Here is a 15,054-nt window from a genome sequence, read left to right as displayed (position 1 = left end):
CGCAAGATGAGTTCTAGATCTCTCTCCATCTAGCATCGGTGGAGACAGGCGAGGCATATTCTAGCTCTCAAAAGGAAAGTCAATCCTGGTCCCTCCGCAGAGTTCGCTCGTCACTGAAAATTTGTCGGTCTCCTTCATCTCACTCGCCGTGGATCTCCTATTCAGGTAATCCATTGCATCATCAGCATGATTATGCCACCGATTCAATGTTTGAACAAAAAAAAATACCGGTACTAGCAATTCCGTGGGCTGCGTACACACCGCATCTGCGCAACACAGCATGTCAGGCGCGATTTGAATATCGGTTCCAGATCCAATTAGCTACAGATGGTCCGTGCTCAAACTATTGCACCGTCTTAATAGCAGAAGGGTTATGGATTTAAAATTAGGACTCAGCTGACCTCACTTTAATCATGCCAACTGCATGCTTGCCCCGTGGTTTTGCTAAGTTGAGTTATATTTCTAGCCATGCAAAACTTAAGCACTCTCGTGACCACATATTATATTAGTTGTAGGGCTCAATGAAACTGCAGTCAAAATTCACTATCCTGATCCCTAACATGAGGTCACAGGTCAAATGACTGTATAGATCCGCAATCTATAGTAGAGATCCAAAGGACTTACGTCCCTTTTTGCAAAGCAGTTACTAACTCACAGTTAGAAACCGTCTTACATGGACCAAGCTGTTGATGATGGTCTCACATGGACTGCTAACAACTGTCTTACATAGCTGACCTGGTAATGATGATGTCTCGTGACCTCTTATGTAGAGTTTGATGAGATGGACTCCACCCCACAGCTGTCGGAGACTCAGTCCCAGTCTGTCGATGGCACAGAGATTGTAAGCCAAGATTTCATGGTTCATGACCAGCTAGAAACAGAGAGACTAAGGATCGAGTTAAAACATAAAAAGCTTGTTGAGGAGTACAAAGCAAAGAAGCAGCTTGCTGCCTCGAAGTAGGTGTTTTTTATCATGCATCTTGCATGTGTCATTGAAATTTCTTTGGAAATCAATGCCTCTCATTATAGCTGCATTTTTAATCATCGCTTAAACATTTGTCTCTGTTTTGCTGACTCAGCGTTTATATGTAAGCTTCTGTCAGAAAAGCATGTGGTTCAACAATACATTTGGTAAAGGTCATTTCTTATCTTTGTCCATAGAGCTGTTACAATGGGTGAATATGAAGAAGAGTTCAGCACAAAACTTAGCTTCCAGAAATTCATTACTGTCTGTGAAAAGCTAACAGAACCACAAAAGCAGCTTGTCAGAGATATTGGATTTGGATACCTTCTAGATCTGTGATGTCGCGAGCTTCCAAGGTGTTTCGTTCGTTGGCTTGTCCGCTATTTTGATTGCCCTTCCAGGTATTTCATACTGCCTAGTGGATACAGATTCCTCATCAACTCGTACACGGTGCACCGGATCTTAGGAATTCCACTTGGCGGGCAGATTATCCCTAGAAAATGCTCAGAAGCTTTCAGATGTCAGGTTAAGTCTGAAACTCGGTGTGTTGGGCACGCTCCAAACATCAGAGAGTTAACTGATCTCATAACCCCAGAGCTGACAGGAGAAGTGTTTCAACGGGTTTTCGTGATGTTTGCAACAGTGGTATTTCTATGCGCAATGACATATGACTGCGTTAGCCCCGACTATTTAGCCGCTCTAGAAGGACCAGCAAGTAACATATCATCATATGATTGGTCCAATGTTGTCATAGAGAAACTGGTGGCATCACTCCAGACCTTCAAGTACAAAGGATTCGCAGGCGCCCTGTGTGGCTGCCTCCTGATTCCAGTGGTTCGTTCACTAACTTGTACATTTCTTTATACCCACAAGCAACTACAAGAACATGATTCATTTTTACCTCTTCCCCACTCGCAGATAACATATTTTGAGTACCTGGATATGAAGATTATGGACCTGGAACCTGACACTCCTGCAAGACTTGTCATGTGGGACATAGAGGCCATTAAGAATTATGCTAACACAGACAGCCTGTCAACAGAGGACGGAATTTTTGGGAAACACACGGTGAGTCAACTTTTCATCATTTTCCTTTGGCGAAGTTTTCGACTCAACATAAGGACTTAGCTGGAATGTATTAACTTGACTTGACTGTAATTGTTTCCTTTTCTGCATGGCAGCTGAAAGACATTAGGCGCACGCCTTTCCAACCACCGTCTGGCTTTCAGGCGCCATTTTTTCAAATGAGTCCCAGACTAGAATCCTACATAGAAGAATTTGTGCCTCAAGAAAAACTTTGTTCCGTAAGTGATTTCCAGCTACTGCATATGATTTTATGTTTGAAATGATGCTCCCTAAGTTTTTACGAAAAAGATACATGTCCTATTGTGTTCATCCAGACAATTTACTATAGTACATTAGCTATGCTTTTGTGTTAAAACTGGAAGTGCTTCATATAGGACGAGTGCTCATCCAGACAGTTTCCTATAGTACGTTAGATGTGCTTTTCTGTTAAAACCAGAAGTGCTTCCTATAGGATGTTAGCCGTGCTTTTGTATTTAATATAGAAGTGCTTCCTATACTACCTTAGCTGTGCTTTTGTGTTAAATATAAAAGTGCTTCCTATACTACCTTAGTTGTGCTTTTGTGTTAAATACAAAAGTGCTTCCTATAGTACCTTAGCTGTGCTTTTGTGCTAAAACTAGAAGTGCTTCCTATAGTACGTTAGCTGTGCTTTTGTGTTAAATATAAAAGTGCTTCCTATATAGTACGTTAGCTGTGCTTTTTTGTTAAACATAGGAGTGCTTCCTACAGGACGTTAGTCGTGCTTTTGTGTTAAATATAAAAGTGCTTCCTATACTACCTTAGTTGTGCTTTTGTGTTAAATACAAAAGTGCTTCCTATAGTACCTTAGCTGTGCTTTTGTGATAAAACTAGAAGTGCTTCCTATAGTACGTTAGCTGTGCTTTTGTGTTAAATATAAAAGTGCTTCCTCAACCATGCTTCATACAATACGTCGGGTGTGCTCTTTCAAGGAATGTGTTGACCATGATTCATGGACCTTGTTACCCGCGCTTCCCCACACATATGTGATTCTGCAATTCTTGACAGAACATACAATAGCTCACAAGATTTTTTTCATTTTTGGTATTAATAACTAATTTTCATTTCCGGTATTAAAAATTTCTGATGTTTTTTCAATTATAGGTGAAAATTGCAAAAGTTATCAATGAAATGTACACAGAACTTTTCTCGTGGTTTCAACCAGTTCTCGAGCAGAAATTGGAGAAGCTCCTTTCACTTGGTAGGGATCTTAGTGCAAAAGAAACAAAGACCAGAGACCAGGGCGTTTATTGTAACTCGCAACAGGACAACTCGAATGAAAAAGAAACTTTTTCATCAGCCCATTTGAGGGAGTCCTGGATTAGGGGGTGTCCGGATAGCCGGACTACCATCATCAGCCGAACTATCATCGGCCGGACTATCATCATCCACCGGACTCCAAGACTATGAAGATACAAGATTGAAGACTTCGTCCCGTGTCTGGATGGGACTTTCCTTAGCGTGGAAGGCAAGCTTGGCGATACGGATACGTAGATCTCCTACCATTGTAACCGACTCTATGTAACCCTAGCCCTCTCCGGTGTCTATATAAACCAGATGGCTCTAGTCCGTAGGACATAACAACAACAACCATTACAATCATACCATAGGCTAGCTTCTAGGGTTTAGCCTCCTTGATCTCGTGGTAGATTCACTCTTGTAAACATCCACAATATCAATATCAATCAAGCAGGACGTAGGGTTTTACCTCCATCAAGAGGGCCCAAACCTGGGTAAAACATCGTGTCCCTTGTCTCCTGTTACCATCCGCCTAGACGCACAGTTCGGGACCCCCTACCCGAGATCCGCCGGTTTTGACACCGACATTGGTGCTTTCATTGAGAGTTCCTCTATGTCGTCACCGATAGGCTTGATGGCCTCTTCAATCGACAACGACGCAGTCCTGGGTGAGACTTTTCTCCCCGGACAGATCTTCGTATTCGGCGGCTTCGCATGCGGGCCAACTCACTTGGCCATCTAGAGCAGATCGAAAGCTACGCCCCTGGCCGTCAGGTCAGGTTTGGAAGCCTAAAATTCACGGCCGATATCCGCGGGGACTTGATCTTCAATGGATCTAAGCCACAGCCGAGCGTGCCGCGCTGTCACGATGGGCATGACCTAACTCTGCCGCCGGACAGCACCTTGGAGGCCGCACATGAATCCACTCCGACCCATAGTCCGGAGCCGATCGCTCAGATCGAGGACGGATGGCTGGACACCGCCTCGGGAGCTGCAACTTCTACGGCGATGGAGCCGAACACTTACCTTGTCCCACATAAAGCTCATGGCTCCGAGGTGCCGGACTCTCTGCCGGACTCCGAACCTCCTGCACCCCTGCCGGTCGAATCCGACTAGGCACTGATCATGGAATTCACCGCTGCGGACATCTTTCAGCACTCACCCTTCGGCGATATCTTAAATTCGCTGAAGCATCTCTCACTATCCGGAGAGCCCTGGCCAAACTACGGCCAGGATGGTTGGGATGCGGACGACGAAGAAATTCAGGGCCCACCCACCACCCACTTCGTAGCCACCGTCGACGATCTAACCGACGTACTCAACTACGACTCCGAAGACATCGACGGTATGGACGACGATGCCGGAGACTATCAAGAACCAGTGCCTACAGGACACTGGAAGACCACCTCGTCATACGACATATATATGGTGGACACCCCAAAAGATGGGGACGACGAAGAAGCAACGGAGGCCGATTCCTTAAAGAAACAGCCCAAGCGCCGGCATCAGCGGCGCCGCTCTAAATCCCGCCACAGCAAGAATAGAGATTCCGGCACAGGAGATAATAACACCCCAGAAAGTGCCGAAGACAACCCCCTTCAGCACGATCCAGCGCAGGAGGAGGCAGAAGCAAGCCCTCACGAGAGGGCGGCAGACGAAGAGGTCGAGGATGATAATTACTTACCTCCCTCCGGAGACGAGGCAAGCCTCGACGACGACGAATTCGTCATGCCTGAGGATCCCGTCGAACAAGAGCGTTTCAGACGCAGGCTAATGGCCACGGCAAATAGCCTAAAGAAAAAGCAGCAACAGCTTCAAGCTGATCAAGACCTACTAGCCGACAGATGGACCGAGGTCCTCGCGGCCGAAGAGTATGAACTCGAACGCCCCTCCAAAAGTTACCCAAAACGCAAGTTGCTCCCCCGACTAGAGGAGGAAGCGTACAAACCTGCATCACCAGCGCACAATACGGCAGACCGACCACCTCGTGGCCGCGACAGAGAGGCATGCAAGCCCTCCACCAAAACCTTACCCCGGCACCGCTCAAAAAGCATGAAGCCACGGGGGAGCGCGCCGGACTTGCGGGATATATTGGAGGACAAGGCAAGACAATCCAGATCTATCTATGGATCATGTGGGCGCCCCAAGACCCACGACGAATACTGTCGCGCCGGATACAACTACTCCGGCCGGGCCGAACACAGTAGACAACGCTCTCTCGAGCTACGTCGCGATATTACTCAATACAGAGGCGCCGCACACCCACTATGCTTCACTGACGAAGTAATGGATCATCAAATCCCTGAAGGGTTTAAACCCGTTAATATCGAATCCTACGATGGCACAACAGACCCCGCGGTTTGGATTGAAGATTATCTCCTCCATATACATATGGCCCGTGGCAATGATCTTCACGCCATCAAATATCTCCCACTCAAGCTTAAAGGACCAGCTCGGCATTGGCTTAACAGCCTGCCCGCAGAGTCAATTGGATGCTGGGAAGACCTGGAAGCCGCATTCCTCGACAACTTCCAGGGCATGTATGTGCGACCACCGGACGCAGATGACCTAAGCCACATAATCCAGCAGCCAGACGAATCGGCTAGGCAATTCTGGACACGGTTCTTAACAAGGAAAAATCAAATCATCGACTGTCCGGATGAAGAGGCCCTTGCTGCCTTCAAACATAATATCCGCGACGAGTGGCTAGCCCGGCACCTAGGACAGGAAAAGCCGAAATCCATGGCAGCCCTCACATCACTCATGACCCGCTTTTGTGCAGGAGAGGATAGCTGGCTAGCTCGCAGCAACAACCTCAGCAAAAATGCTGGCAGTCCGGATACCAAGGACCACAATGGCAGGTCGCGTCGAAACAAAAACAAACGCCGCATTAACGGCGACAGCAATGAGGATACGGCAGTCAACGCCGGATTCCGAGGCTCCAAGCCCGGTCAACGGAAGAAGCCATTCAAAAGAACCACTCCGGGCCCGTCCAATTTGGACCAAATACTCGACCGCTCCTGTCAAATACATGGAACCCCCGAAAAGCCAGCTAACCACACCAACAGAGATTGTTGGGTATTCAAGCAGGCAGGCAAATTAATCGCCGAAAATAGTGACAAGGGGCTACACAGCGATGACGAGGAAGAGACCCGGCCACCGAACAACAGAGGACAAAAGGGATTCCCCCCTCAAGTTCGGACGGTAAACATGATATACGCAACGCGTATACCCAAGAGGGAGCGGAAGCATGCACTAAGGGACGTATACGCGATGGAGCCAGTCGCCCCAAAATTCAACCCATGGTCCTCTTGCCCGATCACTTTCGATCGAAGAGACCATCTGACCAGTATCCGCCATGGCGGATTCGCCGCATTGGTTTTAGACCCAATCGTCGATGGATTTCACCTCACAAGAGTCCTAATGGACGGCGGCAGTAGCCTGAACCTGCTTTATCAGGATACAGTGCGCAAGATGGGCATAGACCCTTCAAGGATTAAACCTACAAAGACAAACTTCAAAGGCGTCATACCAGGTGTCGAGGCCAGTTGTACAGGCTCAGTTACACTGGAAGTGGTCTTCGGATCCCCGGATAATTTCCGAAGCGAGGAGTTAATCTTCGACAGCGTCCCATTCCGCAGTGGCTATCACGCTCTGCTCGGACGAACTGCGTTCGCAAAATTCAACGTGGTGCCGCATTATGCATACCTTAAGCTCAAGATGCCAGGCCCTCGGGGAGTCATCACGGTCAATGGAAACACGGAACGCTCCCTCCGAACGGAGGAACATACAGCGGCTCTTGCGGCAGAAGTACAGAGCAGCCTTTTAAGGCAATTTTCGAGTCCGGCCATTAAACGACCGGACACGGCCAAACGTGCCCGGAGCAACATCAACCAAGACCACCTGGCACGTTCCGAGCACGCGTAGCATGCGGCCTCAACCCCAGCCCTCGCACAATTGTAAGACAAACTCTTCGCGTACATAATTATGCCCTGGAGATACCATGGGCATAGGGGGAGAGGCACAACCACAACAGACCCAGAGTGCGGTTCGACCACACCAGGGGCTCCCAAGTGTGTCGCTCTTTTTATCTTTTATTTCTCTCTTTTTTATACAGAACTCTGTCCGGCGGCGAACCTGCCGAACTCATGATGCAACAGCCAGGGAGGGACAAAGGCTGTGACGAACACTCAGGTGGTCTCCATTACGAGCATTAAATTTGTTAAATACACCATTCCGCGGCCTACCCCTGGAGGGAGACGCCTTTAATTCGTTCAATACCTTGCTTTCCGCACTATTTGTATCATTCCGCACTCATAGCATATCTTCTCGAATAAAATGCAGCACTTTTTGCCCATAATTGCATTACCTTATATATATATATGTTCATTTACGACATGTTGCATCCGTACAGTTTGGTACGGCCAAATACACCAGGGGCTTATGTTCCCCGCATTATGGTGTGATAAAGTCCGAACACTTTCACAAGTGCGGCACCCCGAACTTATAGAATTATATGAATCGGCTCCGAATCATGTCTTGGGTCAATAGTTGGGTTTGCCCGGCTCCCATGTTTGGCACCTTACGTTCCGTTCTATTGGCTAAGGTACCACTGGGAGAACCACTACGATTGCGCCCCGGTTGAGCCGGGTTAACGCCTCAGTGGAGAAAGCTAAAACTGACCGTCATGATAAGGCGAGAGACTGGTCGCTGTTCAAGAGGTCCTTTCGGGTCCTTAAAGACCTACGCCGCTTCGAGCGAAGTTCCGGATAATGTCCGACGAAGGCGTGGATAGCGCCCCGAATTCGGTCTTCCGAATACTAGGGGCTTCGCCGAAATTTAAAATTATAGAATTCTATGGCTAAGTGAGAGTGTTCAAGCACTATAAGTCCGGTTCCCTTGTTCGTTGTGTTGAGCGCCTCCCTAGATGGACCCAAAAATGGGAACAAGAGCGCTCAAGTTTATCCCGAACACCCCAGCACTCGTGGCATGGGGGCTAAAGCCGACGACTTGCCATCTCTCAGATTTAATAAACGGCCGCACAGAAGGTAATATTTTAAATTAACAAGCGTTGCTTAGCGCATATGAACAAAGTTTTCAGCGCACAGGATAACACATTGCGAATTTACTCAATAATTACATCCCTGGGGCACTCATCCGCAATTTTGCGGGCACCCTTTAGGACAGTCTTATAGTACATCTCGGGCGTACGATATTCCTTGCCCGCTGGTGGCGCGTCAGTGATTATCTTCTCCGCATCCAGCTTGCCCCAATGCACCTTTGCGCGGGCAAGGGCCCGACGAGCACCTTCAATACAGGCGGAGCGCTTGATAACCTCCACCCAGGGGCACGCATCCACCAACCGTCGCACGAGGCCGAAGTAGCTCCCAGGCATGGCCTCTCCAGGCCACAGCCGGACTATGAGGCCCTTCATGGCCTGCTCGGCCGCCTTGTGGAGCTCGACCAGCTACTTCAGCTGGTCGCTAGGGGGCACCGGATGGCCGGCCCCAGCATACTGAGACCAGAAGACCTTCTCCATTGAGCTTCCCTCCTCGACTCGGTAGAATGCGGCGGCATCAGACACACTGCGAGGCAGATCTGCAAACGCCCCTGGAAAGCTCAGAATTCGGGTAAGTAACACGTAATTTACATTCACATGCTTGCTTTGCATGAAAAATGCCTTACCCGCCGCTATCTTCCTCACCAACTCAATCTCCTGAAGGGACTTATGGGCATCGGCCTTGGCAGTTTTGGCACTTTCGTGAGCCGAGGCAAGCTCGGACTCTCGAGTCTTTGAGTCACGCTCCAAACTCTCATGCTTTTCCATGAGAGCCTGGAGCTCTTGCCGAACCACCGCCACCTACGCCTCCTGCTTTTCTCGCTCTGCCAGTTCTGCGGCCGCATTGCGTTCGGCCGCGGACACGGCCTCTTTCAGGGTCGCCACCTTGTTCGTGGCCCCTGCAGTACCCATGTTATCCCTGTTATTTTGTGTTGCAACCTAAATCCTTTTCTGTAAGGTACAAGTTCAAAGTGGTGTTACTCACCTTCTTTGTCCTGGAGCTGCTTCTTGGCGCGGCCGAGCTCTTGCTCGGACCGCTCGAGCTCCTGCTTCAAAGCACCGACCTCCGCAGTCAGTGCGGCAGAGGTCAGCAGCGCAGCCTGCAACCCATATTGACATAATTTTTTAGCAACCCTGCGTATATCTTCTTTTTTGTCAGATCCTCAGTCCGGCTTTTCTTTCCGAACACCGAACCGAGCATCAGGGGCTACTGTCTATGCGGTATTACATTGCATATTTTTTAACTTCTTACCTCAAAGCCTGATAGAAGGCTACTGCAGGCTTCGGTCAGCCCGCTCTTGGCAAGTTGTACCTTCTGAATCACCGCACTCATAATAGTGCGGTGTTCTTCCTTGATGGAAGCGCTCTGCAGCGCCTCCAACAAATTGTCCGGCGCCTCCGGTTGGACGGAAGCCGACGGCATCACGGTCTTGCCCTTCGTGCGAAGGGGCCACCGGCCGGACTCCGGAACCACTGCGGGTTCTGATATGGAGTCCGGCGCAAAGTCCGGGCTGCCTTGTGGCGCCTCCGGAGCCTCCCCTTGATGGGTCCCTTCTTGGGATCCCACCTCGGCGTCCTCAGTGTCGCGAGGGGTGAAGGCAGTCGGGATGGAGTCTACATCCGACGGAGCCAACGACCCGCTCGATGAAGCGGGGAGATCATCATTGGCCAGACTACAGGCAGCATGCGGCATCAGAATGACACTATGTGACGCAGAAAAAGAAATTATAAATCATTCAGGAATCCGGATACTTACGATCTCGCTGGAGGCCTGGCCCTTGAAGGCCATTCTTCCTCGCCAACGTTGATGTTGGCGGAGCTGTCCAGGGGAATAGTCCTTCCCCTCTTGGACCCTTCGGCCTCCCCTGTTGGGGAAGCCTTCCTCTTCCTCTCTCCCTCCTCTGGGAGAGAGTCCTCTTTCTCCTCCTCGTTTTCGGGGGAGGAGTCCGCCCCGGAGTCGTCGGACACCTGAAAGTGGGAACTCTTTCAAGCACCCGTGGCCTCCTTCTTGGCCTTCTTCTCCGGCACCATGTGCGGTGCCAGAACTAGCAGCCTTGCTAGACGGGCGTCTACTGGGTTTTCTGGCATGGGAGCCGGGCAGATAATCTGCTCCGCCTTCCTCATCCGGTCCTGTCAAAGGAAAAGGGGAAATTAAAACCCGCATAGAGTCAAACTATGAAAAGCAAGTGTCCCGTAAAGGGGTAGAATCACTTACCTCGTCGGCTTGGCGCTGCTAGCGAAATCCGCGATCTTCAGTCGCGGATGTGGGGGCTTCGGCGCCCTTAAACAGCACCCTCCAGGCGCCTTCGTACGTCGTGTCGAAGAGCCCGCTCAGCGTCTGGTGCTGTTCCGGATTGAACTCCCACAGATTGAATGCCCGTTCTTGGCATGGGAGAATCCGGCGGACGAGCATGACTTGGACCACGTTAACCAGCCTGAGCTTCTTCACCAGCTTCTGGATACAGGCTTGGAGTCCCGTCAGCTCCTCCGAACTACCCCACAGCAAGCCCTTCTCTTTCCAGGAGGTGAGCTGCGTGGGGATACCAGATCTGAACTCGGGGGCCGCCGCCCACGTAGGGTCGCGCGGCTCGGTGATATAGAACCACCCCGATTGCCACCCCTTGACGGATTCCACAAAGGCCCCTTCGAACCAAAGGACGTTGGGCATCTTGCCCAGCATGGCGCCTCCGCTATCCGCTTGAGTGCCCTTCACTACCTTCGGCTTGACATTGAAGGTCTTGAGCCACAAGCTGAAGTGGGGCTGGATGCAGAGGAAGGCCTCGCACACGACGATAAATGCCGAGATGTTGAGGATGAAGTTCGGCGCCAGATCATGGAAATCCAGGCCATAGTAGAACATGAGCCCCCGGACAAAGGGATGAAGTGGAAAGCCCAGTCCGCGAAGTGGGGAAGAAAAACGACCCTCTCATGGGGCCTGGGGGTGGGGATGAGCTACCCCTCGTCGGGCAGCCGGTGCGCAATGTCGCCGGACAGGTAGCCGGCATTGCGCAGTCTTTCAATGTGCTCCTCCGTGACGGAGGAGGTCATCCACTTGCCTCCCGCTCCGGACATAACTGGGGAAGGTTGAGACGAGATGGGCGGGCTTGGGCGCTGGAGCTCGAGTGCGCGGAGATGGATAAGCAAAGGAGGAAGAAGGCGTAGGTGAAAAGGTGAATCCTTATCCCTTATATGGGCGGGCGAAGTCTACGCGTCCCCCACCGGCCTGGTAAAACTCGCTTATCCCCCAAGTGTCACCATCAATGGCGCGGTTGGGTTACCCACGTCCGTATTGATGAGAATCCCGGATTAAGGGGGAACACGATCTCTGCTTCGACAAGACGTGCCAAGGAAACCGCTTCGCTAAATGCGCTGAGGTGGTAGAGTAAAAAATGATTCAAGTAATGGCTTGGTAGTGGCATGACGTCATGCCGCAAAAAAACGTCAGCAGATTGAACTTGTGTATATATTATTCTCTCTACGGTGGAATGTGGAATTTATTTTGCAGAGCCGGACACTATCCTGGTGTTCACAATCTTCTATCATTCGGAGGAGGAACCCGCCTTGCAATGCCAAGCAATATACGCGTCGGACTTATCGTCATTGAAGCCTAGTTCAGGGGCTACTGAGGGAGTCCTGGATTAGGGGGTGTCCGTATAGCCGGACTACCATCATCAGCCGAACTATCATCGGCCGGACTATCATCATCGACCGGACTCCAAGACTATGAAGATACAAGATTGAAGACTTCGTCCCGTGTCCGGATGGGACTTTCCTTGGCGTGGAAGGCAAGCTTGGCGATACAGATACATAGATCTCCTACCATTGTAACCGACTCTATGTAACCCTAGCCCTCTCCGGTGTCTATATAAACCGGATGGCTCTAGTCCGTAGGACATAACAACAACAACCATTACAATCATACCATAGGCTAGCTTCTAGGGTTTAGCCTCCTTGATCTCGTGGTAGATCCACTCTTGTAAACATCCACAATATCAATATCAATCAAGCAGGACGTAGGGTTTTACCTCCATCAAGAGGGCCCGAACCTGGGTAAAACATCGTGTCCCTTGTCTCCTGTTACCATCCGCCTAGACGCACAGTTCGGGACCCCCTACCCGAGATCTGCCAGTTTTGACACTGACACCCTTCAACATACTCTACGCTTCCAAGTTCTAGCACAACAAGCAGTCAAAGTTCTTCCAGCAGTGGCTCGACCAGTGTCCTTCACGCCACATCATACTCCTTGGAAAATTTAAAGGTTGTTGCGATACCCCTGACCCAGACTCCCAGAATCCATACGACAAAGAGCAGTCCCAAATTCGTCTATCTTCACAGCTAAAATCATCAACTCAGATTAAGTTGCTACTGGAGGTGAACAGGATCGACCACAACAAAGAGGACATTGATGAACAAGTCAAGATTCATCTGGACAAAGTGCATAACCATCTGTAGAACTGCCTTGATGGCTTGCCGGTTCATGAGCCATTCGTGCCACCATTTGAGATGCTGGAGAGCAGGGCAATTATAATGACAGGTGAAAATTCGTCTGAGTGTTCTGTACGGATTGAAACCCAAAATTCTACTTGAGGATATGCAGACCCCAACTCTCTGACAAGCCTACTGGAAAAATTCTTGAAGGAAACAACAAAACCTACTGCAACAGAAACATCAACCTCGCACTCTGCGGTTGACAAACAGTTACTGACTGGTCCAATCTCAAAGGATACACTTGGAGCACCTGTTCATCGCATTGGCAAAACGTTACCAACTACTGCACGGTCCAACGGTTCTGATAGCGCTCACAAAAATTCTTCAACCAGCACAAAGAGCCTCACTGTATCCCAACCTGCACAAAAGTTAAACATTGTCACTGAACAATGTTCTTCTTCACTGCCAGAAGCTAAGGTCCATCTTGTTTCAATTTTGAGAGATGAGAAGACGATTGCTGAAACTGAACGCACCAGAGCTACTTCCTCCCTTGCTCCTAGAGTAGCCGTCACCACTGATTCTGACAGCGGTTCTGCCACAGTACTGGACACGAGAAAAGCACTTCCATCCACTAGTGATGCTCCAATCATTACTACCACATCTATCGATGCAAAAGACAATAACATTGCAAAAGAACATGAACAATGTACCAAACAACCACGTATTGATCCCACAGACAGCGTCCCTCTTACCACAATCGCACATCTGCTAGAACTGGAAACACAAATGGCATCTCACAAGAGGTCCTTGCAGTAGTCAGAAGATCCAGGAAACAACAATACGGCACCTCCTAAGAAAAAATTTAGAATACTGGAGCCTCCACATAATTCAACAGAAACTGCAACCAATCAGTCTCTATAGGCTTACAACCACAGAGGCCTCCTTGATGCTGGATTCATTAATGATGATGAAATATGGTCTGACCCATCTATCTATGAACAACTTGACAGAGTCGTTGAAGAAAAGAAGAAGCAACCCTTTCATAACCAAGTAGCATCCCAACAATGCCAACCTCATACTATCTCACACTTGACCAAGAATTCAACCTCGTTATCCAGATCTTGTCTTTCTAACTATGAAGAGCCACATATGACCAGCAGATCGGGCTCAATGCCAGGCGGTAGCCACCTCTCACAGACTTTTGATATGTCATACTCCACAGGTTTAACTCAAACTGTCTTGTCCAACAGTTTGCCAGCAACTGCTTTGTCCCAACACTACCAACCAATTCCTACTCTTAAAAACAACTACTACCAACGTCCTGGTGCTCAGAATAACGGCAGCTCAAACAGCAGCCAGCACTCACCTTATGCAATGAACAACCAAAGTCACAAACAGTACCACCAACAAACCCCTGTCCATAATGCCCACTACCCCCAACACAATGATGCTCGGAATAACAGCACTGCACGGTGCCAGCAACGCTAACCTCAAGAGTAGAACCATCAGCAACCACAGACAAGCGAGTCTTGTGGGCAAAGTTACAGTGCCTTCCAACAATAGTTCAACAGCATGCAGTATTCCGGCAATCCTCTACAACATTTTCCAACAGATATTCCTTTGAGCTCAACGGTGATCCAACTGTCAGAACATTACAAATGCGCATGCAGCACCAACCACAAGGCCTAATAGTCCAAAGAAACAACAATTCTAATGAGGGTCATCTGCAACTTAGTAATGGTCAAATGAACTCCGGTGGTCATGTCTTCCAGCCTCATCAACATCATCCTCAGTTAGAACAAACTCGATTCACTCACCAAGGGAATGGCAATCAAGATCACTGCCAACTTTTGGAAATAAGAGATTCTACAACGCAGGAGAAAGAAGTTTATGAAACAATCATCGACAGTGCACCAGGCATCAGTCAAAATGATAGGTAATGAATTAGTTCTTCCTCTTATAGTAATGTTTTGATCCTTTCTTTTACTACTGCAATGCATCCTGCCTGAAGCTTTCAAATTAAAGAGTTTCAGCTCGATTATTCTACTATTGCAATTGAATACTCATCAACTCTAATGTTAAATAATAAAATCATACGATTTAAAATGTATTTATCTTTTTTGGCAGCAAGAGGATATTCTACGTCGACCAACGTTGGGCCGATCATCGAACTTTAGGTTTGTCAATGAAGGTATACGGATATATCAACTCATTCGTGGTCGATGCTTACTTAGATTTGCTGATGAAAGAACAATTCTAT

Source organism: Triticum aestivum, chromosome 1B (assembly GCF_018294505.1).
Source record: "Triticum aestivum cultivar Chinese Spring chromosome 1B, IWGSC CS RefSeq v2.1, whole genome shotgun sequence".
Taxonomy (NCBI): Eukaryota; Viridiplantae; Streptophyta; class Magnoliopsida; order Poales; family Poaceae; genus Triticum; species Triticum aestivum.
This window is presented reverse-complemented; position numbering follows the sequence as displayed.